The 16064-nt window shown below is 36.2% G+C and overlaps 1 protein-coding gene across 4 annotated transcripts in view; it reads left to right on the forward strand.

The window, feature by feature from the left end:
- The window catches only part of LOC124416397 (heterogeneous nuclear ribonucleoprotein K homolog), a 101151-nt gene that overhangs the window by 34123 nt on the left and 50964 nt on the right, over window positions 1-16064 (forward strand). For 2 of the 4 annotated variants that reach the window (XM_046897415.1, XM_046897419.1), the window contains exon 3: window positions 1934-1988. The exons of the other annotated variants lie outside the window; for them this stretch is intronic. The gene's annotated coding sequence lies outside the window, so the exon portion shown is untranslated. The remainder of the gene's footprint in view (window positions 1-1933; window positions 1989-16064) is intronic. 4 annotated transcript variants of the gene reach the window in all.

Raw genomic sequence — 16064 nt, forward strand, 5'->3', positions numbered from 1 at the left:
TAATTTGCATCGAATACCACTTTGAAAAAATGAAAATAAAAATAAATAAATTAAGAATATGAATAATGATAAAGAATTTTCTAACGAAGAAGATAATTATCAGATCTAGAATATTTATTGTTGCTGTTGTTATTATTTTTATTATTATCATCATACGGAATTTGGATTGTCGGCGCGATCATTACGTTAATAAAACTTGACGCTCTTGTGCTGTGTAAAGTCTTGACTGAAGGAAACGTGACTGACTTGACTTGACTTGACTTGACTTCACTCCGTCCCGTCCCGTTTCAATAATCCCCACCACGCCACGTGACGTACGGAGACGACGAAACGAGACGAAACGAAGCGACGTGACGCGCCCTGCAGAAAGAATCTTACGTACATATTTCTTTTCCACCAGTCAGTCGGACGTACAGCTGTGCGAACGTCGCGCGTATCGCGCTCCAACGCATATATATCGTATACATACATACATACATACATACATAATACATCGATTATAACATTAATTTTTTCAACGACGTGTGCGGATTTGTAGAAGAAAAACACGAGGGGAAAAAAAATATAGTCAAAATCGAGTAAGAATTTCTGGTGTTGTTTTTTTTTTTTTTTTTTTTTTTTGATTATTTAAATTCCTTTACTTGATAAAATTTCATGTATAACATTGACGGGAAGTGGTGATTTTTTTTTGTTTTTGTTTTTGTACGGCATAATGATTAATAGGTATACCTATAGTATAATCGTGAGATCGTCCACTTGACTTTTTAGCGAGTAATGTTAATTTATATACATATATACATATACGTATATTATTAACACAAGAGCAGAATTTTAGTAATACCGAGGAAATTTTTTTTCTTTTGACTCACAGACAGCGTAAATATATATTATATGTGTGTATATTATTTTTGTCTCATTTATACTCTCATCAGTAGACATTTTACCGTATTTCGCGTTCGTTGCAACCGTGCGTTTTTAAGATAATTTGAAAATTTACCTACGCGTATATTATTTATGCAATGATTCGGGCTTTCGTTGTTGTTTGTAAAAACTGAAAGTACCTTGATGGTCTTACAATGGCCGCGCGCAAGCCAATTAGAATAATGTAGGCATAATTTAGTGAAGGGATTGCAGATTTTTGCGTGTATAAAAAGTAAAAGAGAATTTAATACCAATTGAAAATGGAGGTTAATTAATCGCGCCGTTGCGAGAGTGAGTTGAACGGATAATAATCGCGTCTTTACCGAGTAAGCTTTTGCATTCGAGCTTCTGAGCAGTTCGCCTGCATGGAATTTCATTGTATATACCTACGTATTGTAATTGGTGGCGTGGCACGTGTTTCCGGCGTTTCCGGCGTTTCCGGTGCCCTCCTTGACTCGACGTTACGCGTCTGCGTAAATAATCAAGTGCTGAAATCCTCTTCTCGAGTCGGTAGCGTTATTCTTTCCGTTTTACACCGTGTATAATTAAGATATCGATAGAATTTTACTTTCGATTGATTTTACTGTTGAAAAAAATTATTTTGGACTTACCACACATTTATTGTACAAAGGAGTTGTATAGACATTTGCGAAATCAGGTTGGAAATTTATAAATTCGGTGCAGCGATGTGAAAATTATTTTTATGCATTTGTTTTAAATTTATATTGAAGAATTTATCGTATTGCTTGCAAAATTTATTGGAAAAATACAAAGGAGTTATTTGAATTTAATAAATTGGATAGTAAATTTATTTTATTTATAAATTGAATGAACAGTAAATGTATGGTGAATTCACTGTTTCGTATTCGAATAAAACTTTCGATACAAAATTTTTAACAGTGATAATTGTGCGTGTGTGTGTGTGTGTGTGTGCTTAATCGAGATACGGAAGCGAGGGGAAAAACTAAATACATGAAGTACCAGAATCCAGGATTTTTCATTTCTTTTACAGGACGCAGAAGTAGGATATCTGCAGGAAGGTCAGATCTACTCTCACATCATTACTGGTGAGTCATGTTTGAAAGATTCATATTAAGCGTAAGAATCGGTTAGTTTCGTAAGCATCACGCGTCCGTGCAGTTGAAAGCTGACGGTTTCTGCTTTTTCTTCTTATTGTTAGCTTTCTTCTTCGAGTTTTAGCAGAATAAACAATTAATCGCATGATTTTTATATGTCCGTCAATTTAAGAGCTATGATTAAAAATCGCAAGAAAAATTTCTCATGAAATTTTTGTCAAAAACTATCTGACAATCAGCCGAGAATCACACTCAAGTATAATCCAGCGAGTTACATACACACTTCGAATTATCTCTCTGATTTTGTTTCATTATTATTATTATTGTTATTATACTTTGGTTCAGGCCTGTCACTTATGTTATACTTTTTGCTTCCTCGGTTCTCGCTGACCTTTTCAAGAAAAAGAGAGAGAAAAAAGAGACTGAAAGATATCGGTTCGAAATCATTTTCATTTCTCATTTTTGCGTAGTTATTTATAATTTTGCCACTCCCTCGGCACGATTTAACGTCAGGAATGTTGGGGTAATCAATGATCAGTCGTTTCATTAACCAAAATTTATGCGTTATTATACCACTTCGATCCAACGATGTTAATTTTTTTTTTTTTTTTTGTTTCTTCGCCCCTCTTCTGTCAACCTCTAATAAGATGACGAAATAATTTTGTCTCTTGTAGACGAATGGGAGTTTTTGCAAAAGAAAGATGAAAAAAAAAGACGATAGAAAAAAACCACGAAAGAGGGGTAACTAATGTGTTTACATGTTATTTTAAGATCACAGGAGACGCAAATCGTAGTTTAGACGTGGAGACGAAAATTGTTTCAGCGGTTTTTTATTATTATTATTATTATTATTATTATTTAGCACGGGAAATTCAGGATTTTGTATGAAATATAAAAAAAAAATAAAAAGAGAAAAAAGGTTTACCGCTATAGTGGCTTCTGTGACTGAAAGAGTTAAGTTAGACGTACGTTTATATCGATATATAATATTTCAAGATGCGGGAATGAAGTAAAAGTTTGAATATAAGCGAATCGTTTCGTGAATGGCAAAGAGCCTTGCTTATTCACATCTCTTGTATTCTGTTTTTTTTTTTTTATTTATAGCATAACGTAGTAGTCTCGGCTATTTAAAACGTCCGAAATCAACGACGACGATGACAACGACGACGACGGGTGTAACGAATTCGACACGCCGTGTATAAATTATCTAGTTTTTTTTTTTTTCAATCGCAGTCACTTTTCCATTCGTTCATATTGTACGGCGTTGATATTTCGGTAGTGGTTGAAAATTTATTGTCAGTGCAGGTACGTGTATTTGCCTACCTATACTTACCTTACCTATGTAATGATTGAAATCTTGGAAGAATATCGTTCATTCAACGATTGTAAAAACGATTTTTTCACCAACTTGCAACGGAAGTTGGCTAAAGTTTTCTATTTATTTATACGTATACATCGTAAATTAGAAATCGATATATGTATACAAGAAACGTTTGATTCATCCAATGTATCATTTCATTACGTTGAATATATTTTGAAGCGAAATTTGCGGTTGTCTGGTTTTTTCGCAATCCCCCCGATCCCTTTTTTGAAACTTTTCTTTTCCCCCCATTATCCTCGCGATCGATTCTATAATTTTATACACACTTCAATTTTCTGTTACAATTGTTTATGTTCCGAAATTAATACAATAAATCAACTGTCAAATTAACTGTGATATATATATATATATATGTATGTATTGAAAAGTCGGGCTAAAAATGTGGAAAAAATTGTGTGAAATTTTTGAAATTGTAGTAAAAAGGATCTAATACTACGTACCTTATTGTTAAAATAGGTATTGATCAACGACGTTAAATTTGGTAATTTGTGGTTTATCGATTATTTGTTACCTTGATGGTCGGACGTTGGATATTGTCTCTCACTTTTACTTTTACCATTAATAATATGATTTCCTTACGATTGCCTGTGATAGATTTACGATCTCGACGATTATTTGATGTAATGTTGTTGTTTTTGTTTTTTTTTATTTTATTCTTATTTTACTATTATTATTATTATTATCAATATTGTACTAAACGTGTTAATACAGCGATCGAGAATCAAAATATAATTTGCTGCGTCAAACATGAGTTGAAAATTTCATTCACGTGTGCGAAAACGCTTACATAAATTCATGGGGCACGTAACGTAACAGCTACTATGTATCGATTTATTCTCTCTGTCTTTCCTGGAGCCGCAGGCGACTTCCTTCGAGGGTGAAACGGAATTTTTCACTTTTTACAACGACCACTGTGCCAGGCTCTCTTCCTCGTAGAACTTTGTTGTTTGCATAATGCTTCGCTCTGGTATGGAAAAAAATAAATTCCAAATACGGTTTATTACACGCCTGTGGCGTAGGTACCGCGGAGAGTTTTCGAGATGATTAACACTTGATAAGCCGCTGTTTGCACAGCTCACAAATTAGGAGAGATTTACTCACGCGTTCCTTTCTCGTGCTTCTTTTCGCCTCGCTTGTATAATCCAGTCATATTTCTCTTTTCGTTTATGAACAGAAATTCGAGCTCTGCCACTCTGTACGTATAAATACGGACGTAAATAATAAAACTTTTCATGCGTAAGTTGTTTTTGTTTTTTTTTTATTTTAATTGAGACTTATTTATTTCTCCAATTATCGTTGACAAATGAGCTTTTGCACCAGAGGAAAACACAGATTTGGTTTTTTTGATACGGTTGATACCCGGCTTTGTCATGTGGAAATCGTTTCACTTGATCGATTGTTGGGAAAATTGATATCAGACGTGTTAATGTGGAAAGAAGAAAAAAAAAATAAAGGATTTGATACTTTTCTATGGTTAAACATTTGATAAACTAAGGATCGTGTACTTAAATTTCCTTGCGACGAAAAGAACAGATATATAGGTATACATATAATACATATGTACTAATGTAACATATACATACGAATTTACTTTAGGTCGACTCAAATTATGAGTACTAATAAACCTAAGAATGTTCTCGTTAGCACGTCCATAGTCTTGGCGTCACATCTTCCTAAAGCATAACGGAGCGATTTCAAAACTGCTTACGGTCAATGTCGGAGGATCGACTAAACTGACCCTAAGAATAGCGGGATAACCGACAAAGATTATGCCTCGTTAATTCAGAATTTTTTAATTAAAAACATATGAATTTTATCATCTTATAGCTGATAGGTTCGATTAAATTGCAACGATAAATGCTGAGACAAGTTGATGTTCATTTCGATATTATTATAGGGAAATGGAATTAAAATCTTGGTAAAATATTACCTATGATATATATATATATATATATATATATATATATATATATATATATATATATATTCATTATTTATATCGTCGATATAATTTTATCACAGGAGATGAAATTAAAAACACCTGCGTGATGTTTTAAATATTGTAATTTTCGTAATTTTCTAGCGAAGTCTCACGTAATTCGTGCCTTGGAATTTTATTTATTTTTCTTTCTTTTTTCTTCTTCTAGCATTGTAAATGGGCTTAATCACGAAGGTTCGGTATAGTAATGAAATAAATAAAAGATAAATAAAATATCAATCAATCGCGTGTTTCGCGATTCAACGATAAATCGTTGTTAGAAAAAGTTGTGCAAAATGTTTGTTTTTTTTCAGACTTATTGCCACATTTTATTATTGTTATTATTATTATTATTATTATCATCGTCATCACAATGTTTTATCCCGCGTGTAAAGGAAGCCAACCTTTTCCGGATTATTCGCGATTTTATTAACCGTGGATAATTCATTGGCTGGTTTTATCGTCTGTTTATGTCGCATATATACATAACCGAAAAGGAGTCGGGAAACTATCGGGCAATTTATTCGCTTTCTGCACGGTCCGTTTCGTCATTCATATTCGAACCTTTTACTACTTCTTAGGTACCTACTTCCCGTCATCATCGGCGATTTCATTCGTTTTCTCGCGGCACACGCGTTCTTGGTGTATCATTTGTGTGATATCGAGGTGAAAGAATGTGGGAAAAAAACTCGAGAAAATAAAAATTCAAAAAATGGTTCTATATTGTATACGTATACATACAGAGATAGTCAGCATTTTCGATTTTGTTTTTCTCTCCTTGTCCGGAGAGTGTAATTAAGCGATCGCCTCGCAATTTGCATTGACTGTCGAACCTTACTTCACCTATATTTTATATTTCAAACCCTTGTTCGCCGTGCTTTTACCCTACTTTGCATATACACAGCTATGTATGTACGTATGAGTTTAGGATGAATATTTCATTTGTCCAGCATACAGGTACCTACTTTGGTACATATGTAGGTATAATGTGGGTCTAAGTAGGTGGTAGACTACCTACTACATACTACCTACTACCTACATAACATATATAATACATGTTAGAGATTCTCGTAACCGGCGTAGACTTACAGGTAGATATATAGCGTATATCACTGAATAGTAAGTCGGAGTCGATAAATAACAAATATATCGACGATGTAAGTGAGGCAAATGTCTGGACGTGTTGAAAAAACAAAAAACGAAAAAAAAAAAAAAAAAAAATGTATGAACAAGGTGACGTTAAAATTTGTGAGGAAAAATAGGCGGGGTCTTTAGACTTGCTCCGGACGATCAATACTCGGCCGTGCAGCACACGATATTGTGCCACGTTTCTACCCTGTTGGTATATCGCATGCTGCTGTAGCCAGGTCAGGCCTCCTGATTTACCTGTTCCGATACCGCGCGAAATTTAAAAATTCCCGCCATCATGCACCGATTTATTTCGTCTCGGTTGTTGTATCGGTTTTTTTTTCCCCCTTCCATATTCCATATATGTATATATAATTATATCCTTCGATTTGATTTTTTTTTATGTTCTTTGTACGACGGGTAAATGCGAGTGAGAAAAACCAAGAAAAAAAAAAAAAAAAAATCGTATTTTCGCGACACGGTATAATATTTTCGATTGACTTAATGACGATGAAACGTCGGTGCGATTTCTAACTTTCAGAGACAGAGTTGTACAGTTATTTTTATTTATTTATTTTTTCTTTCAGTTCAAAGGCTTACATAGAAACTCTCTGCAAGTGACTTTGTGGAAAGTAATTTTCACTAGATTGAAAAGTTACGATCGAAACATGCTCCGTATTACTACCGCGCATATACGTATGTATGTACTAAATCCGTTTGCGAATGAAACAACCGATGGAAAGTTGCTCAACGAGGAAACCCTGCTGCACTTGAGATTATATTTAATATATATACTCGGAATTTTTTTCACCTGACGTTAGTGTATCAAGTTATTGTACCTGTAAAACTTCCTAAAAAATACCGCGGACGTAGCACGTAATATAGAAATAATTTCTTATCGCGAAAATCGTCGTATTAACGAATAGGCTGATAAATGGTGATATATACTTTTAAACAGTCAAAAATAACTTTTACAAACATTATTGTGCATTGTTTTGAATTTTTCTTATAATTTTCAAAATTTTCTTTTACTCTGATATTTGAAAATCATTTTTATTTTCTTTGGTTACAATCGAAAAAAAAAAAAAAAAAAAAAAAAAATAAAAAAAAAAAAAAAGATGAAGAAGAAATTCGCGGAAAATTGCCGCGGGGGTTTAGATAATTGTGGCGGAAAAGGTGGACGGGATGCACGCACGGATGAATTGCCGCAGCCTATAGAGGGGAGGGGGTGAAACCCCGTCGTGACCGAAATGCGGATGGGAAATCCCTCGGGAAATGCTACCGGGGTAGGTGCGATGCGATGCGGCGCAGGGCGGGGCGCAATTTCACGAAGCGAATTGTACGCCTAGCCTACCTAGACGTCTATATCCTATGGATGGGCGGACACTTGGTGCTCTTGCGGTTTCTGCATCTACCTATCTACCTATCTACCTACGTACATTAGACCTGCAAACAAGACGTATACCTGTACTAGGAGGAAATCAAGGCGGGGTTGAATTTCCGAATTTGAAAAGTTCCGAAAGCGTGAAATTTAGAATTTGTTGTGGTGAAACTTGGAGAAACGAAATGAAACTTCGACGAAACGTGAAAGTTTTTGATGATCTGAAAATCGACGCTTAGAGATTTGAAAGTGCAAATTTCTAAAAGGACAAAATGTCGAAAGAGGGTAACTTCGACAAGGCAAAGATTCAAAATGCGAAAATTGAGGAAATTTAAAAATTTGAAACATAGAAATGATGAATGATCGAAGATTTTTAGTTCCGTGAATTTTTGGCGTGGTGAAATTTCACCAATTTGATCTGTCTTTGTTTTGGATTTTCGATATTTTTACGCTTCGAATTCTGGTCTTTCCGGTTCTCGGTTTTTCTGTTTTTTTTTTCTTGTTTTTTACACCCACTCGTTGAGTACACTACGCTGGCTGAGTATAGATTAAATTGCCAAATTTTACTCTATCGAAACTTTATTTATCGGAATTTTGCATCTTGGAATTTTGAGCCGTCGGGTTTTCTGACCATTCGAAACTTTGTTGTTTCGAAAAAGTTTGATTTCTTTATTCCAACTTTCGCCATCAAATAATTCGGAATTAAGCGCTTTCGGAACTTTGCAAATTCGAAACTCCAACCCTGCCAACTACCAGACTATGTACCTACCCTTCACTCACGGAGGGATGCTACGCACTGCAATCAGTATGCGTGTTTAACGCATAGATAAGCAAACGGAAACAACACGACTTGTTACGTGCAGAGGGATTAAAAAGCTGCGATGCAAACAGGCCGAATCATATTGCGTGCAATGCACGTTGCACGGGTTTAAGATTGCACACGGATCGGTGGTTGAACGCCGCAATTTTATCAAACAACGGGCTGCACAATCGGTCGGTCTCCTATTTCCCTAAAAGTTTCCTATTTTATTTTCTCTCTCTATAAGCACTCTAAAGCTGAAAGTTTCCCCTAAATGCACCCTAAAGCAGTCAATTTCCCATTAAAACCCCGCTATTTTTTTGCCAGTCAGTCACTTGTTTTTCCATAAATTAATATGGACTGAAAAAATTTATTTTCATGGTGGAGAACAATGTTTATTCCTGGTCTCCTACTCAAAGGAGGAACGAATGAAAGGAAACAAAAATACATTGAATCTCAAAACCATCTTACATTTCAGAAAACCATAAATTTTACGGTTTAATTGAGCCTCGTTATCTACGGAATTCGTGCAGCTCGTTCAAAATTATTTTCTTTTTACTTGGAAATATTATATAAACATTATTATCAAGTATCTAATTGATTGCTTAAGTCTATTTCAGTTTGTAGAAAACGAAAGAAAAATTATTCAATTTCGAAAATTTCAATTGTATTTTACATTAAAAATTTCAATAATATCCGAATATTTTTATATTTGCAGGCGATTTATTTTTGTTTATTTATTTTTTCATGATATGAACATATATTTCGGGTGTTATCGAAAAAATTTCAAAAGGACCAACATAACGGACGCCCTAGCGTATCTAATTTTGCTCTATTTAGTCAGTAGTATAAAAAAAAATATCAGCACCCTAATCTTCCCCCTGATTTTCACAAAGCCTTGTTCTATTCCCCCTAAAATTGCCTGGTTTAAGCACTGTGGATTCTGAAACAACCCTCCCTCATATCCTGTATGCTTTGGGAGTAGAAAAGGGTGAGCGGGAAAAGTCCCGCAGTGCAATTATCGGTGCAGTGGGGTGAATTGGTGGATAGTTTTTGGGGTTAATTGGGTCGATTTGTCGACCGCTCATGCATATTACATACAGCAATTGCGGTATAATGACATACCTATCATGGTGTTTCTGGTAATCGAGTTATCGTCAAATGCACGCTTTGTTTATACGCTGTGTTTTGTCGGTTTATTGTTGTTTTTTTATTATTCAGTTATGGATCGTTGCGTACACTTTCTGTAAACAGTGAAAATATATGTTGGTATTTGGAGAAGTTTGAATTCTTGAACAACAAGGGAATACGCTCAAATTTTTAATGCATATTTAATTTGGGTTACAAATCGGTTTGAATAAAAAATTTAGGTCAATATACATGATTCCCTTAACCTTAATTAATCTCAACATCAAATTAATTGTTTAAAGTCACCTTGCATTTTTCAATTTCGCACGAGGCACACGGAAAATCTTTCAATTAACGTGTCTTGAATGAACTTTTGCAACAACGTCACTTGTTTTAGCGATTAAAACTTGAAGATTGAATCGGACAAAAAGAATATAGTCATTATTACTACGGTGGCTTGAAAGACTTTCAGTAGGCACGAGTAATTTTTCGCTTTAGATTACTTCGATCTGTGTGGTTATCGCTTTAAGGTATATACCCTAGTATACATGGTATGCATGAAATGACTGAAACTTGATGAAAAGCTAATTCCTTCGTCATTTCGAAGTATAAATTTCCCCATCGTTATATGCATATATATATATACACGTACTAATTAACGGGTATAAATATTATTTTCTATATTTTTCAAATAAAAACGCCTTGATTTTTCTCTAATTTCGCGAAGGTTATAAAAAATACACCCCAAGGGTACGAATTTCTAATTGACCAAAACCGACAATTGGCAATAATTTTTCCCCTCTCTCCTTATTCGGTGGTTGTTTTTATTTCATTTCATTCTCTTTTCATTTCTTTTATTTTATTTTCTACATCCGCGAGTTCACCTCGTCGCCTAATTGATCCCTGCCCAACCCCCAACCCCCAACCCCCTACCCTCTCTTTAATCGGCATCGTCTTTCCCTCGAGGACGAGGTTCGTTTTCAACTCCACGGCGCCGCACGCCACCGTCATCGACGTTACGCCCTGGTGCAGACTCTCCGGCGTCGTCGTCGTCGTCATCCTCGTGCAACCAACCTCCGTCCTCCTCCTCGTCGTCGCGTCTCCTCGCGTGTTCTTCACCCCCGTCCTCCGCTGCTCTCTATCACTTTGTCATTTCCTTCTCTTCGTAGTAGGTACTCGTGCCATGCGATGCCAAACACGACCCTACAAAGGTAGACACCTATATAGGTAGTCACGCTAAGCCTCGACGCGCACGCCATACTTCTACCCTCCACCCTCCACCATCCCTCCACTCTCTACTTCTTTTTTTTCTCACCCTCTTCGTTTCTTATCCCTCCACCCACCACTTCGGCATCTCCCCCTCCTTATCTTTTTCTCCGACTCTTAATGTGCACCATCTCTTCTCCGGGGTGTGTTCGTCGTTCTTTATACGAAGATTATTTCTCGTTTACCGAATTCACTCTCCTACGAACGGTGCTCATCTTTTCATAATAACTTCACCAGCTTAGAGAGTCTAAATATCCGTTTCACGATAACTTTTCTCCGCTCTTAATTTTTTTTTTTTTTTTTTTTTTTTTTTCTTTTTCCTCTTCTTTATCACTCACTTTTTATCCCAGTAAAGTTTTCCAATCATGAAAATTTCCGATCGTTTACCGATATTTTTATATCTTTTAATCGCTAATCGATTGTTGTGTAAATCTGCTCTGTTAAAACTTTATGTAAAATCCAATCTCTATTCGTTTCAACAAATATATCATCGTAGACTAGTTAGATTAGTTTAAATTCACGGTGATTGAATTTCATCTTAAAACGTCGATGATGCAGATTCCATTCCATTCAGGCTAGTTTACAGATCCTTGACATGTTCGGCTTCTTACGATTATTATTGACGCAAAGTCTTGGTAACGATCGGAATTTGAATAATCCTACAACGTCTGTGCAACGTTAAAAATATCCAAGCATATTTCATGACAGACTAGGATATCGCATGCAATCTGATAAGGAAGATCCCCTTTATAGGATGATGAAATTTATAGGTATTGGAAACCGTTTGGGCATGCATTAAGCGACAAAACAGCGGCACGAGGTGCGGGGTGGATAAATTCTGACCACGCGCGCGTGTCGGGAGGAAATTCATTAGGGGGTTTAAATTAAACCGCGAATAACATTAAGCACCCTCCTGATACTTCATGGGTAAACAAAACAATCCGGCGTGAGAATTACGCGACGCGATTGAACGAATATCCTGTAACCGCAGAGTATACGGTCCCATCGAACATTTCAATAGTGTAAATTTATTTTCTTTTAAAAGCTATGGTACATCCGCGGACGACGCCGTAAGTATTCGTATTAAAAGCGATTTGTTAAATACGAGAATTTGAAGAAAGAAGAAAAACGCAGAGTACCGACTAACTTTTGCTGTAGGTACTATCCTCGGTACTATCTCTACAATTCGAAACGATTTTTCCTCCACATTGGTATGTTAATATTATATGGTGTTTCTCGTCACCGTTAGAACTAGAATAATAACCCCTCTCGTACCATATATACCATGGATGGTACGTTAAGTATACATATATACATATATATACCTATATAGGATGACTACTCCTAATACGCAAAGTGAATTATTTATGTCGCATGGCAGTAATGGCTGCGTGAGCAGATAATAGCTCACTGTAGGTAATATGCGTATATCTATATACACGTGTGTGTTTTTGTATATATATATACGTATTATACGTATGCACGAAAGCTTTTTGGATTCTGACTACCAAGCTATTTACAAGTATATACTCGTGTGTGTGTGTGTATATATATATATATATTATATATATATTATATATATATATATATAATCTACGTATGTATGTCGTATATGCGTAGATATTTGACATGCATAGGACGACGCGACGTAGGCGAACGCGTGTTCAAAAAATACACAAAACGCAGCACTTGCCTCTATCGTCACTCCGAAGGTATTGATCCTACCTTTGCTTTTCAACTCGCGTGTCCCATAACGCTGGAATCCATTATGACCATTGCTGTATATGTATTGTAGTATGCGAATCATGGACATGTTATATTGTATACGTTCACCGGGTAGTGGAAAAATTTTTACCCGTAAATCGTTCGAACCGTGCACATATCGTATAAACCTTATCTTGTTTTTTTTCTTTTTTTTTTTTTTTTGTCATAGAAGCCATAATTTATAACCATTTTCGAATGAAATTTCGTTTTCCCGTATATTATATATATATATAAGTATACAAGAGGAGAGCGATGTTTTTTTTTCTTTTTTATTTTCTTCATAGTTATTGAACGCGTTTTTTTATAAAGACAGTTCAAGTGCTTGCAAATTCGTTAGTATCTATGTACTTGTGAGTTGTGTTGGTCGCTAAGAAAGTCCCACTCATTTATAATTTGGATTTGGAGTGTACAGAGGCAACAAGGGTTGATCGACTTGATCGATTGCCGATCACCGGAAGCTTAACTCCTAGAATTAAAGACGGAGTAAGAGAGCGCAGGTTCCTCTCAATTAAATTTCAAATCCGTTAGAACGTCTTCGAAACTTGAGTGAAACGCGCCGAGTGACTCTTGATGAAAATAAATTTTAAGAACGAGTTTAACCGAGTTCCGAATGAGAGACATTTTCTCGACCAGAATTCTCGATTCCATCGTCACGTTATTTGGGTGCTGGTAAAAACTTGGAAGCTTCTTGATCTTGATTTTTGAAAGTGTCACCGATTGGAATGACTACTAACCAGTGACTCAAGGTTCAGAACAATTCATTATTCCTTATTTCATTTTCAACTGTTTGAAATTTCGATGTATAGGCCATTCGCAATATTGACCTCCATCCCGGTATTCGTCGTCGTCCTCTATCACTCTTCCACGCTATTATACAGATTGTCTCCTCATCTCTAGTCCTCCGACCGTTGCTTGCCAATTAAAACTAATCATTCTAGTAGAATTTTGTTCTCTTTTTTCTCTCTCTGTCTCTCCTTTCCTCATTCCTTCTTCTTTTTTTTCGCCACTGTACCTACCCACTCTTTTCCTCATCTTCATCTCGACGCAGTCGTCGGTATCACGTTGTGTCGAATGACCCAGTTTTGCTCGATAGTTAGCTCATCTCTTCTCTCTTCTCTTCGCTTCTCTTCTCTTATTTTCTTTTCCTGGGGGAATTTCTCACCGAGAAATTTCACCTCGGTGTTTACGTCCCGGTCGGAGGAAGCTGGTCTCATTTTTCTCTCTTCTTGTTCCTCATTTTTCAACATTCTTCTCTATCTACGATCTCCTTTCGTTGAGGTACGTGTCTGAGAATCATGGTTTCGATTATAATCTCACTGTATATACCGGCACAGTTTATAATCTCTTTAGGTATAGTAGCCGAGGTGTTGCAGACTTGGATTAGCGATACGTAGGTTACACACTCGCAGTTTATAACGATTATTCCGTTATTGAATAGTTTAATACGAAATTTTGTCTCTAGAAAGAAAATTGGGGTGAGAAAGGAAGGAAGTTCATCTTGATTCAATAATTGTAGCTTTATGAATTGCAACGAATTTAATTATGTCTCACGAATACGATCAGTAAATTGCGCTAAATACAGTTTATTATTGGAATAAAATTAGCCTACGGTGAATTTGTTGTAAAGATATTCGAAAAGTGCCAGAATTTCCGAGGTGAAAACAGAATCACACGAATGAAGTGAACAGCTGCACTTCACTTTGGAACCAAAGCTTGAACTTGGCTTTGAGAATTTAAGGGAAAAGTTTGAGTGTGCAGCATCGAATCTACCGCGCGAGATGAAATCTCGTTGTGAATTCTGCGAGAATAGTAGCGATTCTAGCTAAAGATGATACACCGAGGATAAATCGCTGCAAGTTTTCAAATCGATGTTTAACGCTACCTACTTGACCCAGATTCTATAACGGAATTGAGTCCATATACATACCTACACGGATATAATGCGCGTAGTCTCGGAAAAATATCACCAGAGAATCGTGAATAGCTTCAGTTTTGCGTTGAAAAACAATCGAAACGTCTACCAGATGCGCTTCTTGAATCGTTGCCAATATTCGCAAGGCAGTTGGAGGTTCGGTATATAATACATTAGGGGGTTTTAGAAAAAAAAAAGAATTTCCGATTTTCCGTCATGGTATTCCTTGAAAAGTTTTTGTTCAGGGTAAAAGAAAGTTTCTGTCAAAATATGAGCGTTCTTAGTTACGTGGAAGATCGCGCTCAGTTGATTTTTCACTTTTGTACACTTTTTTTTTTTTTGATAATCTATGGAGTATTGCGAGTGAAATTTTTTTTTTCATTGCTCACAATAATCGTAATATCAATTTTTATGTCACAAAGAACCGCACTTGTAACATCAAGTCTTCAGTTGATATTCTGAAAAAAACTTTTCAAGTTGTGATACGGTGAAAGATTGAAAATCATTTTTTTTTTTTTTTTTTTTTTTCCCTGAAACACCGTAGTACACATATTAGAATAATCGCATCGCGTTAGAGCGACTGCAGGCTGTGAGAAAAAAAAAAAAATCTGGTCTTAACTTCTGTATAGACTGTACAATTTGGTGTAGATTTAACACAAACAAACACACACACACACACACTATAGGTATATTTACAGACGTTGAAAAAAATTCTTTCCCATTGTAGCTCAATATCGACACCATAATTTCCTCGATCATTTCTCACATCGCGGTGATAGACGGATAATTGGTGCATGCGGCTACTGTGACTTACCACTTTAATTCGACCGCGTGACTCTCTCAACCTGGCCACCCTCTTGTTCTCTCATGCTGTCCGCTGTTCTGCTTCTGCTTCTGCTTCTGCTACCGTCGCAATGTCGGGGGTGAATTCTGAAGTAAAGTCAAGTCAAGTCGAGTCGAGTCGAGTCGAGTGTCGTGGCGGGCACGTCTGAAGTGCTCCGGCACCCAGTTGAATACATCTCTTTCGCCATATCAGAAGCTAAGTTCACAGGGAACATGGAAAAATCCCTCTGTGCTTAGAGGTGCGGTATACCTTTATTAATAATAGGTACATGCTTCGGCCGAATATCTTCAAAACCTCTTCATCACCCCCCCCCCCCTTCCCCCCCCATCCACTTCCCTTCTTTCGCGTTGTAGATTGTGTGTAACACCGAAACCCCAATCCATGCAGTAAATCATTTTATTTCAGCAAAAAAAGAGGAAAAAAAAAAAAAAAACTATCGCTCGAGTATCCGCACTTATGGTTTTTATCTGACTACCGTTTTTGTCG

Source organism: Diprion similis, chromosome 2 (genome assembly GCF_021155765.1).
Source record: "Diprion similis isolate iyDipSimi1 chromosome 2, iyDipSimi1.1, whole genome shotgun sequence".
NCBI classification, from domain to species: Eukaryota; Metazoa; Arthropoda; class Insecta; order Hymenoptera; family Diprionidae; genus Diprion; species Diprion similis.